This window comes from Coregonus lavaretus, assembly GCF_964263955.1.
Source record: "Coregonus lavaretus genome assembly, chromosome: 10".
In the NCBI taxonomy this organism is placed as follows: domain Eukaryota; kingdom Metazoa; phylum Chordata; class Actinopteri; order Salmoniformes; family Salmonidae; genus Coregonus; species Coregonus lavaretus.
The window spans coordinates 56405998-56427623 of NC_139997.1; the positions used below are offsets into that span (position 1 = coordinate 56405998).

The 21626-nt window shown below is 44.9% G+C and overlaps 1 long non-coding RNA gene across 1 annotated transcript in view; it reads right to left on the minus strand.

Annotated features, from left to right (window-relative positions):
• Positions 1 to 21626, minus strand: part of LOC311136116 — a 59793-nt gene continuing 38167 nt past the window's right edge. The window contains exons 3-4 of the long non-coding RNA XR_014613844.1: positions 5367 to 5447; positions 1 to 72 (exon numbers count right to left, since the gene is read on the minus strand). This is a non-coding gene — a long non-coding RNA (uncharacterized lncRNA). The remainder of the gene's footprint in view (positions 73 to 5366; positions 5448 to 21626) is intronic.

Below are 21626 nucleotides of genomic sequence, written 5' to 3' on the forward strand. Positions count from 1 at the left end.
TGGAGGTCCTGGGCTGGCGTGGTTACACGTGGTCTGCAGTTGTGAGGCCGGTTGGACATACTCCCAAATTCTCTAAAATGACATTGGAGGCAGTTTATGGCAGAGAAATAAACATTAATTCTCTGGCAACAGCTCTGGTGGACATTCCTGCAGTCAAAACTTGAGCATCTGTGGCATTGTGTTGTGTGACAAAACTGCACATTTTAAAGTGGCCTTTTGTCCCCAGCACAAGGTGCATCTGTGTAATGATCATGCTGTTTAATCAGCTTCTTGATATACCACACCTGTCAGGTGGATGGATTATCTTGGCAAAGGAGAAACGCTCATGAACGGGACCAACACCTTACATGTTTCGTTTATATTTTTGTTCAGTGTAATATATTTCTGTAAACTTACAATGTAGAGAGATGCTCTTCTCATGATGTAATGTTGAAGCAGGGAAACACGAGGATATTGCTAAACCAAACAAAAAAGCAAATGTACTTACAATTACTTGATATAATTAGAAAGATTAAAGGATTTTAGTGCACGAAATATATTGACCACTTTCCACAGGACTGCTGCACGAGATTGGCTCAACGAAATCAGCAGATCAATATTTTCTATGGTTTATACTCGGCAGACAATTTAGGTCTAAATGTGAGTAGTTAGGGTCAAAGCAGCAACATGGGTCCCTCTGAATCGTGTCTGATCTCCAGACAGAGGTAAATGGAATATTTAGGCTAATGAGTGTCATGGGTTTGAGCAGGCTACCTCAGGATCATGCGCACATTAGAACAGGCTCTTTTGATCATACTCTTTAGTTTTTCTCCACAAACCAAACCTGTGAATCTCCAGTAATAGATCATCAATTCAGATCTGTAGAAAACATCTTCACGTTTGCCTGGGGTGGTAGACTCATAGGAGCACTCATTGTGAAGAGTTTTGTCATGAAGTACAATTAGTTATTTTACCAAAATATATGATCAAAGCAAGTTTTTTAAAAATGATATCTGTCAAGTTGCCCTCCAGCAAGATGCTAATATAAAGTTGAATATTCACAGTTGTATTCTGTAGCTAGATAAAAGACAGAACAAATAAAATATGAATAATCGAGTTGATTTGAGGAGACGGTTTGGTTTTTGTATTCTTTCTAATTTTCTCAAACATCTTGAATCCTAAACAAAACTTAAAAGCCAATTTTCCAGGGTTTCAATGGCCTTGAACATTTTGTATTCCTGGGACCTGACACGCACCTGCATTAATTAATTATGCTGTCCTTTGAATCACCCCTACTGAGTTTAGCCTAAAGGGAATGCATAATGCGTAATTTCTCTACAAAAGGCCTGATAGACAAGGGAAGCCAGGCATCCCCCAAAAATGTACCAAGAAAAAAATCAATTGATCTTTCTTCTCTCTGTGTTCTCATAATGTTCCTTCAATTCGCAAGAGGCTGGATGTATCTCAGAGAGAATATAGTAGACGGTTGCTGTCAAAAAGTGATTGATGAGCATTGCTGTGTCCTGTGTTTGACCCTGTTAATGACATCCTGTCCAAATGTTCTCATTTTACATCACATTTTAGTTGTTTAGCAGACACTCTTATCCAGAGCGACTTACAGTTAGTGAGTGCATACAATTATTATTATTATATTTTTTATACTGGCCCCCCGTGGGAATCAAACCCACAACCCTGGCGTTGCAAACGCCATGCTCTACCAACTGAGCTACATCCCTGGCGTCCATTCCCTCCCCTACCCTGGACAACGCTGGACCAATTGTGCGCCGCCCCATGGGTCTCCCGGTCACGGCCGGCTACGACAGAGCCTGAATTCAAACCAGGATCTCTAGTGGCACAGCTAGCACTGCAATGCAGTGCCTTAGACCATTGCATCACTCGGGAGCACACCCTCACGCTATTGAGGGTGTGCTTATGTAACTTGATAGTGCAGCTATTCCTTTGAAGTAAAGCACCTGTTTGAAATAAAAAGTAATGTCCTGGTGATTGATGTGTGGTGTAGTGACCTTGTTGAACTTAAAGAAAAATGTGTTTGAACAGTCGAAACAGTTCGGAATTCTTGTAGTGAATGGGGAGGCCTGAATTTGAAGTGTTTGAAGCTGCTGTGTAGTGAGCTTGTGACCCCTTGTAGAATAAAAAAAGTAATTTCTGGGCAGGTATGACTGAGTATAAGTGTTAGACTTGTCCTGTGACAAGTCTAACACAGATAAACCACAGAAAACTACAGAAAACATGTCTCCTAGACCAATTCTAGGTGTATTGTGCCCTTCATGTCTGGGCCACAATGACAAAACCACCGATGCCATTCTTTGTGATGCACCTGATTGTTTTAATGGTGTGATTGATATGAGTGAAGGCCATATGGGTTACATTTTCCAACCGGACGAGTCAACAGCGAAGATTTTCACACACAGCTGCCTCAACACCCTTTTCAGCCAAAAACCGAGAGTTTTTCTCCTGAGTTTCGCATGAGAAAATGGCTTAAGATAAGACTTGCTCTATGTCAGATCGAACACGCCCTGAGTGGAACATCCCTACCTGGGTACACATTGGAAGAGGAAGTCTGCGGGCGAGATGATTTGAAAGCCATAAGAATCTCTTCAGTGGCATATAGTCCAGACTCCAAAGTGACAATTTTAGGTTGTTCTGAATTCAGTAGCGCAAATGCCACCAAATGTGTGTCTTTGAAACAACTGTCTGAAAACAGTTGTGTCCGGGAGCGTCCGAGGGTGGAATGTAATAAACCTGCCTAACCTTTAAACTTTTAGAGTTCTCAGCAAATCCATATATGAATGGTAAACAAGTTGTCCATCCTGGGAGAACTGCATGTAATGACAGTTTTGAATGGGTCATTGTATCAAACATATCATTGTATGTTTGAATTAGCGCTCATATAAACTGTTTCATCACTGCCCTGTAAACCCATTCTTGTAAGTTACTGTACATGATTGTCTGGGGCTGCTGTACAGAGAAGTCGTAGAGCATCTCTCTCTCTCTCTCTCTCTCTCTCTCTCTCTCTCTCTCTCTCTCTCTCTCTCTCTCTCTCTCTCTCTCTCTCTCTCTCTCTCTCTCTCTCTCTCTCTCTCTCTCTCTCTCTCTCTCTCTCTCTCTCTCTCTCTCTCTCTCTCTCTCTCTCTCTCTCTCTCTCTCTCTCTCTCTCTCTCTCTCTCTCTCTCTCTCTCTCTCTCTCTCTCTCTCTCTCTCTCTCTCTCTCTCTCTCTCTCTCTCTCTACTTTGTATCTCCCGAGTGGCGCAGCGGTCTAAGGCACTGCATCTCAGTGCTTGAGGCGTCACTACAGACCCCCTGGTTCAATTCCAGGCTGTATCACAACCGGCCGTGATTGGGAGTCCCATAGGGCGGCGCACAATTGGCCCAGGTTTGGCCGGTGTAGGCTGTCATTGTAAATAAGAATTTGTTCTTAACTGACTTGCCTAGTTAAATAAAGGCTAAATAAATAGCCACCCTGGTTATTATCTGACACTGCTGGTCATCTACGAATGTTGGAACATCTTGAATAACAATAAGGGGCACATGTACTCTTAAATGTGCCCTCGGAGCATGGTTCCTCTATAGTTTTAGTCCTAGGTTTATGACTTCTAGGGATTGTTTTCCTAGATGCTGTGCTTCGGCATATGCATTGATTGGTCTTAGGTTTTTAGACTGGGTATCTGTAAAACACTTTGTGACAACTGCTGATGCAAAAAGGGGTAATTCTTCAATAATATATACAGTGGGGAAAAAAAGTATTTAGTCAGCCACCAATTGTGCAAGTTCTCCCACTTAAAAAGATGAGAGAGGCCTGTAATTTTCATCATAGGTACATGTCAACTATGACAGACAAATTGAGATTTTTTTTCTCCAGAAAATCACATTGTAGGATTTTTTATGAATTTATTTGCAAATTATGGTGGAAAATAAGTATTTGGTCACCTACAAACAAGCAAGATTTCTGGCTCTCACAGACCTGTAACTTCTTCTTTAAGAGGCTCCTCTGTCCTCCACTCGTTACCTGTATTAATGGCACCTGTTTGAACTTGTTATAAGTATAAAAGACACCTGTCCACAACCTCAAACAGTCACACTCCAAACTCCACTATGGCCAAGACCAAAGAGCTGTCAAAGGACACCAGAAACAAAATTGTAGACCTGCACCAGGCTGGGAAGACTGAATCTGCAATAGGTAAGCAGCTTGGTTTGAAGAAATCAACTGTGGGAGCAATTATTAGGAAATGGAAGACATACAAGACCACTGATAATCTCCCTCAATCTGGGGCTCCACGCAAGATCTCACCCCGTGGGGTCAAAATGATCACAAGAACGGTGAGCAAAAATCCCAGAACCACACGGGGGGACCTAGTGAATGACCTGCAGAGAGCTGGGACCAAAGTAACAAAGCCTACCATCAGTAACACACTACGTCGCCAGGGACTCAAATCCTGCAGTGCCAGACGTGTCCCCCTGCTTAAGCCAGTACATGTCCAGGCCCGTCTGAAGTTTGCTAGAGTGCATTTGGATGATCCAGAAGAGGATTGGGAGAATGTCATATGGTCAGATGAAACCAAAATATAACTTTTTGGTAAAAACTCAACTCGTCGTGTTTGGAGGACAAAGAATGCTGAGTTGCATCCAAAGAACACCATACCTACTGTGAAGCATGGGGGTGGAAACATCATGCTTTGGGGCTGTATTTCTGCAAAGGAACCATGACGACTGATCCGTGTAAAGGAAAGAATGAATGGGGCCATGTATCGTGAGATTTTGAGTGAAAACCTCCTTCCATCAGCAAGGGCATTGAAGATGAAACGTGGCTGGGTCTTTCAGCATGACAATGATCCCAAACACACCGCCCGGGCAACGAAGGAGTGGCTTCGTAAGAAGCATTTCAAGGTCCTGGAGTGGCCTAGCCAGTCTCCAGATCTCAACCCCATAGAAAATCTTTGGAGGGAGTTGAAAGTCTGTGTTGCCCAGCCACAGCCTCAAACATCACTGCTCTAGAGGAGATCTGCATGGAGGAATGGGCCAAAATACCAGCAACAGTGTGTGAAAACCTTGTGAAGACTTACAGAAAACGTTTGACCTGTGTCATTGCCAACAAAAGGTATATAACAAAGTATTGAGAAACTTTTGTTATTGACCAAATACTTATTTTCCACCATAATTTGCAAATAAATTCATTAAAAATCCTACAATGTGATTTTCTTGATTTTTTTTCTCATTTTGTCTGTCATAGTTGACGTGTACCTATGATGAAAATTACAGGCCTCTCTCATCTTTTTAAGTGGGAGAACTTGCACAATTGGTGGCTGACTAAATACTTTTTTCCCCCACTGTATCTATATACTAACATCACATTGAATATTCAACTCACCTTCAAAAAGCTCCATGATGAAGAAAGGATTCCCAGATGATATTTTAGTTGTTCTGTCTTCATGCTGTTCTGGGCTGATGGCTGTTGGAGTAGGGAGGGGGAGTTGAGTGAGCTGGGGCCTTTTATGGCCCTGCCTCTGGGAGCCTGTCAGCTTGTGACATGATGAAAGAGTGAAAGAGGGCCTACCTGTAAGATATTTTGTGATATTTTGTGCTACAAACATTACTTCTATTTGAAGAGGTTTTTGACCATTCAGGGACCTAATCTCAAACACTCATGAAAACATGAAAAATGATTCTCTACACTAAAGAATATGAATTTGGCCATAAAAATGCTTTTTGATAAGTTATATGCATGAACATAAAGATGCTTAGAAAATGTGACATTTGAGAGATTTTTGGACACTTTATCTGACATGTTACTGGTGTCTTCTTTTTTAAGCCCATAACCATGTGTGTGAGGTGTATACTTTTGTTTCACATTAGATTTGTTTAAGACTACCAAGAAACACCCCTGTTTGCCCCTGATTTAGCCCATTGCAGTAAAAGGTTGTTAAGGGGTATTTATCTGTTTAAGTCAGCATTAAAAGAGGCCCATATTTACAATGACCCTTTCAAAGAGGAGGGTGTGATTGACTGAGACATACACCTTACATTCCATCCTTGAATGCCCCCCCCCCCCCCCCCCCGCCCCCCCGATCATCTCAGGATTCCCCAAACAACTGTTTTCAAACATTTGTTTGGGGTACCCTTATGTACAGTGGCTTGTGAAAGTATTCACCCCCCTTGGCATTTTTTATATTTTGTTGCCTTACAACCTGGAATTAAAATGGATTTTGGGGGGTTTGTATCATTTGATTTACACAACATGCCTACCACTTTGAAGATGCAAAATATTTTTTATTGTGAAACAAACAAGAAATAAGACCAGGAAAACAGGAAGCTTGAGCATGCATAACTATTCACCCCCCCCCAAAGTCAATACTTTGTAGAGCCACCTTTTGCAGCAATTACAGCTGCAAGTCTCTTGGGGTATGTCTCTATAAGCTTGGCACATCTAGCCACTGGGATTTTTGGCCATTCTTCAAGGCAAAACTGCTCCAGCTCCTTCAAGTTGGATGGGTTCCGCTGGTGTACAGCAATCTTTAAGTCATACCACAGCTTCTCAATTGGATTGAGGTCTAGGCTTTGACTAGGCCATTCCAAAACATTTAAATGTTTCCCCTTAAACCACTCGAGTGTTGCTTTAGCAGTATGCTTAGGGTCATTGTCCTGCTGGAAGGTGAACCTCCGTCCCAGTCTCAAATCTCTGGAAGACTGAAACAGGTTTCCCTCAAGAATTTCCCTGTATTTAGCGCCATCCATCATTCCTTCAATTCTGACCAGTTTCCCAGTCCCTGCCAATGAAAAACATCCCCACAGCATGATGCTGCCACCACCATGCTTCACTGTGGGGATGGTGTTCTCGGGGTGATGAGAGGTGTTGTGTTTGCGCCAGACATAGAGTTTTCCTTGATGGCCAAAAAGCTCAATTTTAGTCTCATCTGACCAGAGTACCTTCTTCCATATGTTTGGGGAGTCTCCCACATGCCTTTTGGCGAACACCAAACGTGTTTGCTTATTTTTTTCTTTAAGCAATGGCTTTTTTCTGGCCACTCTTCCGTAAAGCCCAGCTCTGTGGAGTGTACGGCTTAAAGTGGTCCTATGGACAGATACTCCAATCTCCCTGTGGAGCTTTTCAGCTCCTTCAGGGTTATCTTTGGTCTCTTTGTTGCCTCTCTGATTAATGCCCTCCTTGCATGGTCCGTGAGTTTTGGTGGGCGGCCCTCTCTTGGCAGGTTTGTTGTGGTGCCATATTCTTTCAATTTTTTTATAATGGATTTAATGGTGCTCTATGGGATGTTCAAAGTTTCGGAAAAACATTTTATAACCCAACCCTGATCTGTACTTCTCCACAACTTTGTCCCTGACCTGTTTGGAGAGCTCCTTGGTCTTCATGGTGCCGCTTGCTTGGTGATGCCCCTTGCTTAGTGGTGTTGCAGACTCTGGGGCCTTTCAGAACAGGTGTACATATACTGAGATCATGTGACAGATCATGTGACACTTAGATTGCACACAGGTGGACTTTATTTAACTAATTATGTGACTTCTGAAGGTAATTGGTTGCACCAGATCTTATTTAGGGGCTTCATAGCAAAGGGGGTGAATACATATGCACGCACCACTTTTCCATTATTAATGTTTTTTAATTTTTTGAAACACGTTTTTTCATTTCACTTCACCAATTTGGACTATTTTGTGTATGTCCATTACATTAAATCCAAATAAAAATCATTTTAAATTACAGGTTGTAATGCAACAAAATAGGAAAAACGCCAAGGGGGATGAATACTTTCGCAAGGCACTGTAGATGACGTGGGGATCTACAGCCCAGATTGGAAATCCCACTTGCCCCGGGTACAAGCAGTGCTAGACGCCCTTAGGAAGGCAGGGCTCACGGCGAACCCTGCCAAGTGTTACGTGGGGTTAGAGGAAACCGAGTATCTGGGATACACCGTGAGAAGAGGGTTAATCAAACCCTAGAGGATGGCCGAGACCACTAAATAAGAAGCAGGTTCGAGCCTTCCTAGGGTTGACAGGTTACTACCGGCGATTCATCCCAAATTACACCACAGTGGCCGCCCAACTCACCGACATGACTAGAGCAAAGGGGCCAACCATGGTAAAATGGGATGAAAATGCCACAGAAGCATTTAGAACATTACAGAAGGCTCTCTGCTGTAATCCAGTGTTGGTGGTACCAGACTTTGAGCGCAAGTTCGTTGTTCAGACGGATGCCTTAGAGGTCGGGTTGGGAGCTGTGCTCTCCCAAGATGTAGAGCGGGTGGAACACCCCATCCTGTTTTTAAGCAGGAAGCTGGAACCGTCGGTTCTTCTCTGGGGTGATTTTGTGTACAAACTCTCCTAACCTTGAAGAGGATTGTCACAAAAGGTGTGGTTTTGAATTTGAATTTATTCTGCCACTGTTTCTTCTTATTGTCTCGGCCTTAGGCATATATTACGGTCACGGGGCATATGAACTAACAGGTTATAGAGCAAACAACGCAATTATCACAACACAGGTTATAATATGGCTTTTTCTTCTGGCTGTGCTTCCCCAGTGATTTTACCCACGCACCGCTAATGCTGATAGTGTCAAAAAGACAAGTTGAGAAAAAGCTTATGTCTATTACCTTGCTATTTTCTGTCCAGCTCCTGTTCAAGTTGGATGTGGGCTATTCCACACTTACAGAATTATGCTGAGACTTTGCTGAGACCAAACTTTGCATCTGCACTGTTCTTCAAGTAATCTCATTTTCTCAAATTTTCTGTGTAAATTGTTCAATATAGTCCTTTTGCATAGAGTTGTGATTTTCCTGTTTTTTTTAAATGATATTTCCACACTGAGGTCGAAATAATACTGTGAAAATGAGTTTGTCCTGAAAATCTTTTAAATGCATGTATTTGGTCAAATCAAATAGGGGGTGCTTATATTTGCCCTGTTTGACTTCATGTACAAGTGGGTAACCTGTAGGACTGTGAGGTGTGAAATGGAAATGTGTTTTTTGCATATCCCAACTCCCCCTGAGACACCCTCGGAGAGTGGGTCACTGCCAGGGTTCAGCCGTTATTGACGGCGACCCTGGAGCAATTAGGGTTAATTGCCTTGCTCAATGGCGTATCGACTGATTTTTGTTAAAATAACGACATGTTTTATGTACAAGAATATATAGACTACATCTCATATAGAATAGAAGAGGCATTTGAGGCAATTTCACTGAATTCAATTCTATATCCTTTAATTCGAATCCGAATTGCAATTCTACGTCCCGTTTACTACCTCAAATTCAAGAATTTAATTGGAATTTATGAGGCATTCTCAATTCAATTCTGAATTGAGCCCAACCCTGCATTCTACTGTATGTAGCCTACCTAATACACTGCCACTTTCAAGACAATATGACCCTCTAATCGTCTCTGTAACAGCAGAAATCAAGAGGAGACTGATGTGAGTGGCTCCCTAGAAGAATGACCACAACAGATGTGCAGCTTAACTCACTGTCACAGCTAGCCCTGGGCCACACAGATAACAGGCTTAAGGTGACATCACCTATGGAGAAATACAGCAGCAAGACACTTCATCAAAGACTGTGCCACTTGTCATAACTACTCCTTAGCTGTTGCCATTTTAAATGTCTCTTGCAGTTCTCTTTTTATACAGGGTGCGTGCTTAGTCCCCTACTGTACTCCCTGTTCATCAACGACCATGTGGCTGCGCACGACTCCAACACTATAATTAAGTTTGCCGACGACACAACAGTGGTCGGCCTACTCAACGACAACGATGAGACAGCCTACAGGGAGGAGGTCAGAGACCTGGCAGTGTGGTGCCAGGATAACAACCTCTCCCTCAACATCAGCAAGACAAAGGTGCTGATCGTGGACTACAGGAAACAGAGGGCTGAGCATGCCCCCATTCACATCGACGGGGCTGTTGTGGATCAGGTCAAGAGCTTCTTGTGTCCACATTACTAAGGATCTATCATGGTCCAAACACACCAACACAGTCGTGACGAGGGCACGACAACTCCTCTTCCCCCTCAGATTCTCAAAGTTCTACAGCTGCACCATTGAGAGAATCTTGACTGGCTACATCACCGCTTCGTATGGCAACTGCTTAGCATCTGACCGCAAGGCGCTACAGAGGGTAGTGCGTACGGCACAGTACATCACTGGGGCCGAGCTCCCTGCCATCCAGGACCTCTATACCAGGCGGTGTCGGAGGAAGGCTCTAAAATTGGCAAAGAGTCCAGCCACCCAAGTCATAGACTGTTGTCTCTGCTGCCACACAGCAAGCGGTACAGATGCAGCAAGTCTGGAACCAACAGGACCCTGAACAGCTTCAACCCCAAGCCATAAGACTGCTAAATAGTTAACCAAATAGCTACCCGGACTATATGCATTGACCCTTTTTGCACAAACTTTTTTTACTCATCACATATGCTGCTGCTACTGTTTACTATCTGTCACTTTATTCCTAGTTATAAGTACATATCTACCTCAATTACCTCGTACCCCTACACATCGACTCGGTACTGGTACCCTGTGATATAGCCAAGTTATCGTTACTCATTGTGTATTTATTACTACTTTTATTATTATTCGTTTTATCTTTCTATTATTTCTCAATTTTCTTTCTCTCTGTTGTTGGGAAGGGCCCGTAAGTTAGCATTTCACTGTTAGTCCACGAAGCATGTGACAAATAACATTTGATTTTATTATTTATGAAGCGTTGTCTTTGCTGATGTTGTAGCTTAAATCTAATGGTGGCCTAGGTAGATGTTTGGGGTGGATGCTAAAATACATTAAATTTGAGTATAGAGTTTCAATAGAAACATGGCCAAGATGGCTCAGTGTTTTATTACGGAGCCCAAAACAAGCTTTAAGGGAACTTCGAGTTTCCTTTCCGAGCATAAAGGCTTTGATTTATCCTGCTCCCTTATATCAAGACGTACAGTACTACCGAGTCCTATTCTGACAATTAATGGTAAAAAAATATATTTTCAGCTACCCTGTCCCTGGTCTGATGAAATGGCTTGTCATAATTAATTCACCAGGAACTAACAGTGTGTGCTGCTGCCTGAACGTAGAGTCACCTCCTTATCAAGAGAACACAAGGAGTAGAGGAGCAGTCTGTCAGTCACCCTGCCCTGGCTGGCTGGCTGTCTACTGTGGCTCCGTGCTTCTGGCAGAGAGAGCATGCCCTCTTCACAATGGAGCAGTTCCCTTAATGACACACACTGCCTTTTACTGAGAGTGGAAGCCACAGTGGAATACTGCTCAGGGGAATAACAGATGGATTAACAGTAAATGAACACATGCAGCGCTGACCACTGAATGTAATCATCACCATGGTAACAACATTACTTCCTTGATGTTGCATTATTCATGTCTGTACACGCAGCAGCTAATGGGGATCCATAATAAATACAAATACAAACTCAGATTTCTGAGTAGACCATGCATTGATGTCAATGGGAGATGGGTTTCAGCCCATTTATAAAAAGCCTTTATGCTACCTTAATCACATATACAGTGCATTCGGAAATAATTCAGACCCCATCACTTTTTCCGCATTTTGTTACGTTACAGCGTAACAGCACAGCGCAGCCACATGGTCGTTGATGAACAGGGAGTACAGTGCTATGAAAAAGTATTTGCCCCCTTTCTAATTTTCTCTACTTTTGCATATTTGTGATACTGAATGTTATCAGATCTTCAACCAAAACCTAATTTTAGATAAAGGGAACATAAGTAAACAAATAACACAACAATTACATATTTATTTCATTTATTTCATAAACAAAGTTATGCAACACCCAATTCCCCTGTGTGAAAAAGTAATTGCCCCCTTACACTCAATAACTGGTTGTGCCACCTTTAGCTACAATGACTCCAACCAAATGCTTCCTGTAGTTGTTGATCAGTCCCTCATGTCGCTGTGGAGGAATTTTGGCCCACTCTTCCATGCAGAACTGCTTTAACTCAGTGACGTGTGGGTTTTCAAGCATGAACTGCTCGTTTCAAGTCCTGCCACAACATCTCAATTGGGATTAGGTCTGGACTTTGACTAGGCCATTCCAAAACTTCCAATTTGTTGCTTTTTAGCAATTTTCATGTAGACTTGATTTGTGTGTTTTGGATCATTGTCCTGCTGCATGACCCAGCTGCGCTTCAGCTTCAGCTCACAGACGGATGGTCTGACATTCTCCTGTAGAATTCTCTGATACAGAGCAGAATTCATGGTTCCTTCTATTAAGGCAAGTCGTCCAGGTCCTGAGGCAGCAAAGCATCCCCAAACCATCACACCACCACCACCATGCTTGACCTTTGGTATTATGTTCTTACTGTGGAATGCAGTGTTTGGTTTTCGCCAAGCATTACTGGAACCATGCCATCCAAAAAGTTATACTTTTGAATCATCTGTCCATAGAACGTTCTTCCAAGAGTCTTGATGATCATCCAGGTGCTTTTTGGAAAACTTGAGTCAACTTTTTGACTTGAGTCAACTCCGTTCACCAGCGCCGGAGGTCTGGTCTTCTATGCGTCACTGACCTGGATCATTACCACCAACCCCGGACTGTCTTGTCTCATTACGCACACCTGGTTCCCATTTCCCCTGATTAGTATGTGTATATATGTGCCCTCTGTTCCCCATTGTCCTTGTCGATCATTGTCCCATGTCCGTTGGTCTCGTGAGTACTATGTATTGTTTAGAGGTTTACACCTCGCTCTTTTGTTTGGGTTACATCCCTCTGTTATATATACACATGTTTGTTTTGGGCTTCGTCCCCTGTCGTTTTTCATGATGTATATTGTGTTGGGTGGAGTAATAAAACCCCTAATACGTATTCCTGCGCCTGTCTTCTAATCATTATACAACATGACAACAACAAGGGAATTATAACAATATGGGCCACACTTTGCATTTTGTTAACACCTTCTGTTTGCAGATTTATTATTAATAATTGGTGTATCTAAAACAGATCAAATTGTATTTGTCACATGCGCTGGATACAACAGGTGTAGACCTTACCGTGAAATGCTTACTTACAAGCCCTTAACCAAGAATGCAGTTCAAGAAATAGAGTTAAGAAAATATTTATTAAATAAACTAAAGAAATAAATAAAATGTAACACATTAAAATAACAATAATGAGGCTATATACAGGGGGTACCAGTAGCAATTCAATGTGCGGGGTTACAGGTTAGTCGAGATCATTTGTATCTGTTTAGCTAGAGCAGTATGTTTAGTTACACATTATGAATAGACTTCGCCTGAGTCTTAATTCAAAATATTGATATTTTTATATACAATATATTTTTGGGTATTATATGGTGCGGGTTGAGTTTTATATAGTCTAACCTTCACATCTAGGATGACACCTTGGTGAGTCACAACACCCCAGACAGCAGTGAATCACCCTTTAGAAAGGCCTGGACTGAAAACCTTATTTAGGATCAGAGGGTTAGAAAATAGAATTTAGACTCAAAGCATATTTTGCCTGACCCACTCATAAATTACATAAATTGATGCTGGAGCAAAGTCAAACATACACTGTAAACCCTAATAAGTTCACATAACTCAAAAATTATTTTGTAACAGATTACACAAAAATATTTTAGTGATGTTTTTAAATGTTAAGTTTACATAAAATAAAAATTACATTTACAGTTGCCTTAAATTATCTCAATGTTATCTTATAAATATTGATATTCCTCAACTTATAATTAGGGAGTAATTCACTCTGTCACGGATTCTGCCGAGACTGCTCCTCCTCCTGGTTCGGGCAGGCTTCGGCGTTCGCCGTCCCCGGAGTACTAGCTGCCACCGCTCTATGTTTCGTGGTGTGATTGCTTTTGTCTGTCTTTTACACCTGTGTCCATTTGTGTGTTGATTACTTGTCTTATAAGTTCCTTGTTTTGCATTAGTCTGATTGTGTGTTGTTATTTTCTGCCTGTCGTGCAGAGCTGCGTGTCTGCACTCTGTCTTTGTTCGGGATTATTGTTTACGCGTGTTTGCGTAATTGCCTCGCCTCCGTCTGTCTTCGAGGTTGTGTTTTGTTTGTTGCTCTTTGGACTATTAAAGTCTTTTGGACGTATCCTCTGTGTCCTGCGCCTGACTCCTCCACCACATCCACATCGGAACTACTGACAGAACAACACACCTAAACTATGGAGTCAGCAGGAACAGCGGCGGCACCCGAATCCCTGGAAGACCGGATCAGCTACCAAGACACCATGATCCGGCAACTTGGGGCCGCCATGGACGAGGTGTCCAACACTCTGCGCTGGTTGGTGACTCGAGAGGTGCCCACGCACTCTTACACCATCCCATCACCAACGGCCAGTCCTCCTCTCTCAGCACCGGAACCCAGTGGCATTCGGCTCTCGCTCCCGAGGGCATATGACGGTTCTGCAGCCGGGTGTCAGGGATTCCTCCTGCAGGTGGAACTCTACCTGGCCACCATACACCCGGCGCCCTCGGGATATGAGAGCGTCTCCGCCCTCATCTCCTGTCTATCCGGCAAGGCGTTGGAGTGGGCCAACGCCGAATGGAGGGGAATAGACGCCGCTACCATCACCTACGCAGAGTTCTCCCGCCGCTTCAGGGCTGTCTTCGATCATCCACCTGAGGGGAAAGCGGCGGGAGAGCGTCTGTTCCACCTCCGACAGGGGAAGAGGAGCGCACAGGAGTTCGCACTGGAGTTCCGGACGCTAGCGGCGGATGCGGGGTGGAATGAGAGGGCCCTCATCGACCACTACCGGTGTAGCCTACGAGAGGACGTTCGTCGTGAGCTGGCCTGCAGGGACACCAACCTGTCGTTCGACCAGTTGGTGGACATTTCCATCCGTCTAGACACCCTGCTGGCTACCCGCGGACGTCCCGAGTGGGGGTCGTCCATTCCACCCTCCAGCACCTCCGAGCCGATACCCATGGAGCTCGGGGGTGCTGGCGCTAGAGAGAGGAGGAGAGAGAACCCGAGGGGGGCCATCCCCTGCACCAACTGTGGTCGTGGAGGACACACCGCGGCCAGGTGCTGGGGAGGGTCTCCTGGGAGAGGGGACAACAGGTCACGCACTGGGGAGTCATTTCAGGTGAGTAGGCGCCCCACTTACCCAGAGCTTTCTGTTGGTCACATGAGTATTCCTGTGAGATTTCCACAGGTGGCACCTCATTCCCAGCATAAGGCGCTAGTAGATTCAGGCGCAGCTGGGAACTTTATTGATCGGGCATTTTGTTGTAGGTTAGGAATTCCCCTTCGGCCGGTAGAAGCTCCATTTCCTGTCCACGCCTTAGACAGCCGGCCGTTGGGGTCGGGCCTGATCAGGGAGGTCACAGCACCACTGACGATGACGACGCAGGGGGGTCATGAGGAGATCATTCAGTTTTATCTGATTGACTCTCCTGCGTACCCCGTGGTGTTGGGGCTTCCCTGGTTAAGCACCCATGATCCTACCATTGCGTGGCAACAGAGGGCTCTTATGGAGTGGTCTGCCCAGTGTGTAGGGAGATGTCTAGGTGTTTCCGTAGGGGCGACCTCGGTAGAGAGTCCGAACCAAGTGCCCGCACTGCGCATTCCCCCTGAGTATGAGGACTTAGCACTTGTGTTCAGCAAATCGAGGGCAACACGGCTACCTCCTCATAGACAGGGGGACTGTGCGATAAATCTCCAAACAGGAGCGGCTCTTCCACGGAGTCGTGTGTATCCCCTGTCTCAAGAGGAGACAGCGGCTATGGAGACTTACATAGCCGAGTCCTTGGCACAGGGATACATACGGTCCTCCACTTCCCCGGTTTCCTCGAGTTTCTTCTTTGTGAAGAAGAAGGACGGGGGATTGCGCCCGTGTATTGATTACCGTAGTCTCAATCAGATCACAGTTAAGTACAGTTACCCACTTCCACTGATTGCGACTATGACGGAATCGTTACGCGGAGCGCAGTTCTTCACAAAGTTGGATCTCAGGAGCGCGTACAATCTGGTGCGCATTAGGGAGGGGGATGAATGGAAAACAGCATTTAGCTGTTTAACCCATACGGGTTAATGAATGCTCCTTCAGTCTTCCAATCCTTTGTTGACGAGATTTTCCGGGACATGCATGGGCAGGGTGTAGTAGTGTACATCGACGACATCCTAGTGTACTCTTCTACACGAGCCGAGCATGTAGCCCAGGTGCGCCGAGTGTTGAGAAGACTGTTGGAGCATGACTTGTATGTCAAGGCAGAGAAATGCCTGTTCTTCCAGGAGTCCGTCTCCTTTTTGGGTTATCGGTTGTCCGCGTCTGGTGTGGAGATAGAGGTAGACCGTGTATCGGCCGTGCGTAATTGGCAATCTCCAACCACTGTAAAAGAGGTGCAGCAGTTCTTGGGTTTTGCTAATTACTACCAGAGGTTTATTCGGGGTTTTGGACAAGTTGCAGCTCCCATTACGTCCCTGCTAAAGGGGGGTCCGGTTCGTTTGCAGTGGTCGGCTGAGGCGGACAGGGCATTTGTCAAACTGAAGAACCTGTTCACCTCGGCCCCGGTGCTGGCGCATCCGGATCCCTCTTTACCATTCCAAGTAGAGGTAGACGCGTCCGAGACCGGTATTGGGGCAGTCCTGTCACAACGGTCCGGCACGCCACCTAAACTCCGCCCCTGTGCGTTCTACTCCAAGAAGCTCAGCTCGGCGGAGCGCAACTATGACGTTGGGGACAGGGAGCTGTTAGCCGTAGTCCAGGCCCTAAAGGTGTGGAGGCATTGGCTTGAGGGGGCTCAACACCCTTTCCTCATTCTGACTGATCACCGTAACCTGGAGTACATCCGGGCAGCTAGGAGATTGAACCCTCGTCAGGCTAGGTGGAACATGTTCCTAACCCGGTTTGTTTTTAAGATCACATACATCCCAGGGTCCCAGAATGGTAAGGCAGACGCCCTGTCCCGGCGGTATGACACAGAGGAGAGGTCCAACGAGCCTACTTCCATACTGCCGGAGTCTTGTTTGGTGGCTCCGGTGGTATGGGAGGTCGATGCGGAAATCGAGCGGGCACTGCGTACCGACCCTACTCCCCCCGAGTGTCCTGTGGGGCGGACGTACGTTCCGCTCGAGGTTCGTGATCGTCTTATTTATTGGGCTCATACATCACCCTCCTCTGGACATCCAGGTATTGGCCGGACCGTGCACTGTCTTAGCATGAAATACTGGTGGCCAACGTTAGCTAAGGATGTGAGGGTTTATGTCTCCTCCTGCTCGGTGTGTTGCCAGTGTAAGGCGCCTAGACATTTGCCCAGGGGTAAGTTACATCCCCTGCCCGTTCCACAACGACCATGGTCCCACCTATCGGTGGATTTTGTAACCGACCTACCCCCCTCCCAGGGGAATACCACCATTTTGGTCGTTGTGGATCGGTTTTCCAAGGCCTGTCGTTTCCTTCCAATGCCGGGTCTCCCTACTGCCCTACAAACCGCTGAGGCCCTATTTACCCATGTGTTCCGGCACTATGGGGTCCCCGAGGATATTGTGTCTGACCGAGGTCCCCAGTTCACCTCCAGAGTTTGGGGGGCGTTCATGGAACGATTGGGGGTCTCGGTAAGCCTTACCTCGGGGTACCACCCAGAGAGCAATGGGCAGGTGGAACGTGTCAACCAGGATGTGGGTAGGTTTTTGAGGTCCTATTGCCGGGACCGGCCGGAGGAGTGGTCTAGGTTCATCCCCTGGGCAGAGATGGCCCAGAACTCTCTCCGCCACTCCTCCACCAATTTAACACCTTTCCAGTGTGTTTTAGGTTATCAGCCGGTCCTGGCACCATGGCACAAGAGCCAGATCGAGGCCCCTGCGGTGGACGAGTGGATTCGGCGCTCGGAGGAGACGTGGGACGCTGCCCATGTCCATCTGCAGCGTGCCATCCGTCAACAAAAGGCGAGCGCCGATCGCCACCGCAGTGAGGGACCGGTGTACGCACCGGGAGATCGAGTCTGGCTCTCGACTCGAAACCTGCCCCTCCGCCTGCCCTGCCGGAAGCTGGGTCGGCGGTTTGTGGGGCCCTTCAAAGTCCTGAGAAGATTGAACGAGGTGTGTTACAGGTTACAACTGCCTATAGAGTACAAAAATATTAACCCCTCGTTCCATGTGTCTCTTCTCAGGCCGGTGGTAGCTGGCCCACTCCAAGAAGATGAGATAGGAGAGACCCCTCCGCCCCCTTTGGACATCGAGGGGGCCCCGGCGTACAGGGTCCGGACCATCTTGGACTCGAGGCGCCGGATGAGTGGTCTCCAGTATCTCGTGGAGTGGGAGGGGTACGGTCCGGAGGAACGGTGCTGGGTGCCCAGGAGGGACATCCTCGATCCATCCCTCCTGACTGAGTTCCACCGTGGGCATCCCACGCGCCCGGGTCCGCATCCTCCTGGCCGTCCCCGAGGCCGGGGTCGGCGCACGGCTGGAGCCGCGCTTCAAGGGGGGGGTACTGTCACGGATTCTGCCGAGACTGCTCCTCCTCCTGGTTCGGGCAGGCTTCGGCGTTCGCCGTCCCCGGAGTACTAGCTGCCACCGCTCTATGTTTCGTAGTGTGATTGCTTTTGTCTGTCTTTTACACCTGTGTCCATTTGTGTGTTGATTACTTGTCTTATAAGTTCCTTGTTTTGCATTAGTCTGATTGTGTGTTGTTATTTTCTGCCTGTCGTGCAGAGCTGCGTGTTACGCGTGTTTGCGTAATTGCCTCGCCTCCGTCTGTCTTCGAGGTCGTGTTTTGTTTGTTGCTCTTTGGACTATTAAAGTATTTTGGACGTATCCTCTGTGTCCTGCGCCTGACTCCTCCACCACATCCACATCGGAACTACTGACACACTCAAAATTTTCAATATTTTTCAACTCATATAATGTGGGAAATACACTCAAAATTTTCAATATTTTTCAACTCATATAATGTGGGAAATACACTCAAAATATTAAATATTCTTCAACTCATATAATGTGGGAAATACACTCAAAATGTTCAATATTCTTCAACTCATAATGTGGGACATGCAATCAAAATTTATTCTAAACTGAAATATTGATGTCGGTCCATTACACAATTATAATCAGCGAATAATGTTAGAAAACATGAAAGTGACACCACAGTGACAATTTAACTTTTTTTTTATTCAACACAATGTGCTTTTAAAAAGGCACGAATCAAAAGGAGCTCAGTCAAAACAAAGTACTTGTCATAAATTAAAACAAAAAAGGAAATGACTCCATAAAAACAAAATGTGTTTTAAAGTACATTAAGTGTTAATAGTTCCATATTCTGATAGTGGTCATTGCTACAGAGGGTAGATTCAGTATTTTGGGTCTCCATATCACATTATTCAGTAAACATTATGATAAAAACTCACAAAGGCTTCATGATAAAATTCAATAAGATTCTAATTATAATCCATCCTCAACAGCAATGACAACTATTAGAATGTGGAGCCATTTAAAACGTTTTGGCACTTACTGTACCTTGAAGGCTGCAACTCACTTTTTTTAAATAAAACATTCAAATAAAAGTACTGGTTTCTACTGTGCCGTACTTCAACTGGCAACATCAAGGTAAGCATTAGGTCACACAACATTAAACATGTATAGTGCATGAATTCAACAGTCGTTTCCCACAAGTACAGTACAAAAACTTGGGCTTGGCAATACGTCAATGTTGTGATATTTATCTATTAACAATCAATGTATTAAATCTGAGGTAGAAGAGGCAAACAGTGTAACATATTAATCTTCAGTGTAATAATATGAAACGTTTGGGTGTCAAGAGCAATCTTCCATCTATGTTGTAAGCGCAGAGAGGTGTTTTGTCATTTAGCTCTGATGGGGTGTGAACAGCCAGATTGTTTGGGAAAAGTTCGTAAGATCTCAGGTGTTCAATGTAGTGTGATGTGTGCTCTTGGCAAAGAAAGACAACACTACTGTTAACCAGGAGAACCTGTTCAATTCTACAGTAAATAGGCAGTCCTCCCTCTTGTCCCACGGACAAAAACATTCCTACATCATAATCAGTTCCATCAATGCAGACCTTTGATGTGCTGTAAATAACATTGCTTGCTGTTATTTGTTCAATGTATGTCTTGGCAACATTTGGAAGCATTGATACCAGTACAGAAGAGACATTTGATGTCTGCTGGTGAGGTTTGAAGAATCCGGAGGCACTGAGATGGTATGCTACCATGTATTGATGCCTGTCTGCAAGTGTTTTTAACACATTTTTAAAGTTTTGTGTGTCGTGTACAACTCTCTTGAAAAAACGGTGTTTACCCTCAAACCTCATTGTCCACAAGTGTACAAGGGGCCCAAAACGGCGTACAAGGTCAGGATAGTGCTCAATGTAGTGATGCTTAGGACGGAGTTTGAAATCTGGAGAGGCTTCTTTCAGCATCTCTCTATGATCCTGTATCTTGGACTGTAAATACTGGATGGACTCCTCTGTGAATTCTGTGCACAGCGATAACTCTACTACCTCTTTTAAGTCCATTAGCACAGTCCATGCTCCATCCTCTTCAGGAACTGAAGTCCCAATAATCAAAGGGAGCAGTCTAAGCAATGTGGCATTTTCATGGCCGTTACCACCAATGCTTTTCTTTACAGCGAAGGTCTGTGGTATTTTATGAGGTTTGTCAAGCTTGTCTGTGTGCTGGTATGGAAACGATAGAATTCTCTCGTTCAAATATTCAAGGGTGAAGTATTTGCAACGGATCATCTCTCCGATACACAGGGCGAGCTCTACGGGCACAATGCCCTCAAAAAGATCGTGGAGGGCAGTGACCGTATGAAAATGCTCTAGATGCTGGCTCAGGACACAATCTGCCTGAACACCATTCTGACTCTGACTACCCCCATGCATTACAGCATGCACATCACTATTATGGCTGTCTTTTGTCCTAAGACTGAACTCGCCACTTGCAACTTCATGAGTCTGAAGTTTAGCTTGTGTCGCTGTGCAGAATCTGCAAAAATATTCTGCTCTAAAAGACTTTGAAAAGCCTGCCAAATCATGGGCTGCAAGATTGTCAGACACCACACACATGACTGTTCCTTGAACTACCTTACCAATAGACTCAATGAATACACCATCTTGTTCAAGGGTACGGAGGTATCTCAACAAAGGACCAAGTGCTTTTTCATAGCCAAATGTCTGTATGTCAGCCACTTTACATAAAGCTGCAAGCTGAATTACATGCAGGGCTGATCGGTATTTACTGGCAAGATCAGCAAGAGTCCAGTATACTGAACAGACTTTGTGTATTTTCCGTGATGTGCCAAGTGGATTGGCTATTTCCAAATCATCAATGTACAAAATGAGTGTTATCGTTAACTCATCTGAAGACAATAATGTGTTCTCTTTGAAGTACAAGCCATCTTGGTGGCTTACATAATGACTGTTTTGTGCCACTTTTGTTTCTTTAAATTTGTCCAGAATATCTGTATGATTGAAGATTTTTTGTATCATCTCCAGAATGGGAACATGCACTGCTGTGTGTCCTGGCTGTAGCAGATACTGTACAGGCTTTACCACAGGGTAATTATTTTCGATGAAGGTTTTTCTTCTCTTGGTTGAGGATAACTGCTTCCCCTTAGCTGTGGCACTGACAATAATATTACTGTCCATAACAGTACTGACAACATCATTTAGAAGTGTTTCACTGACAGTG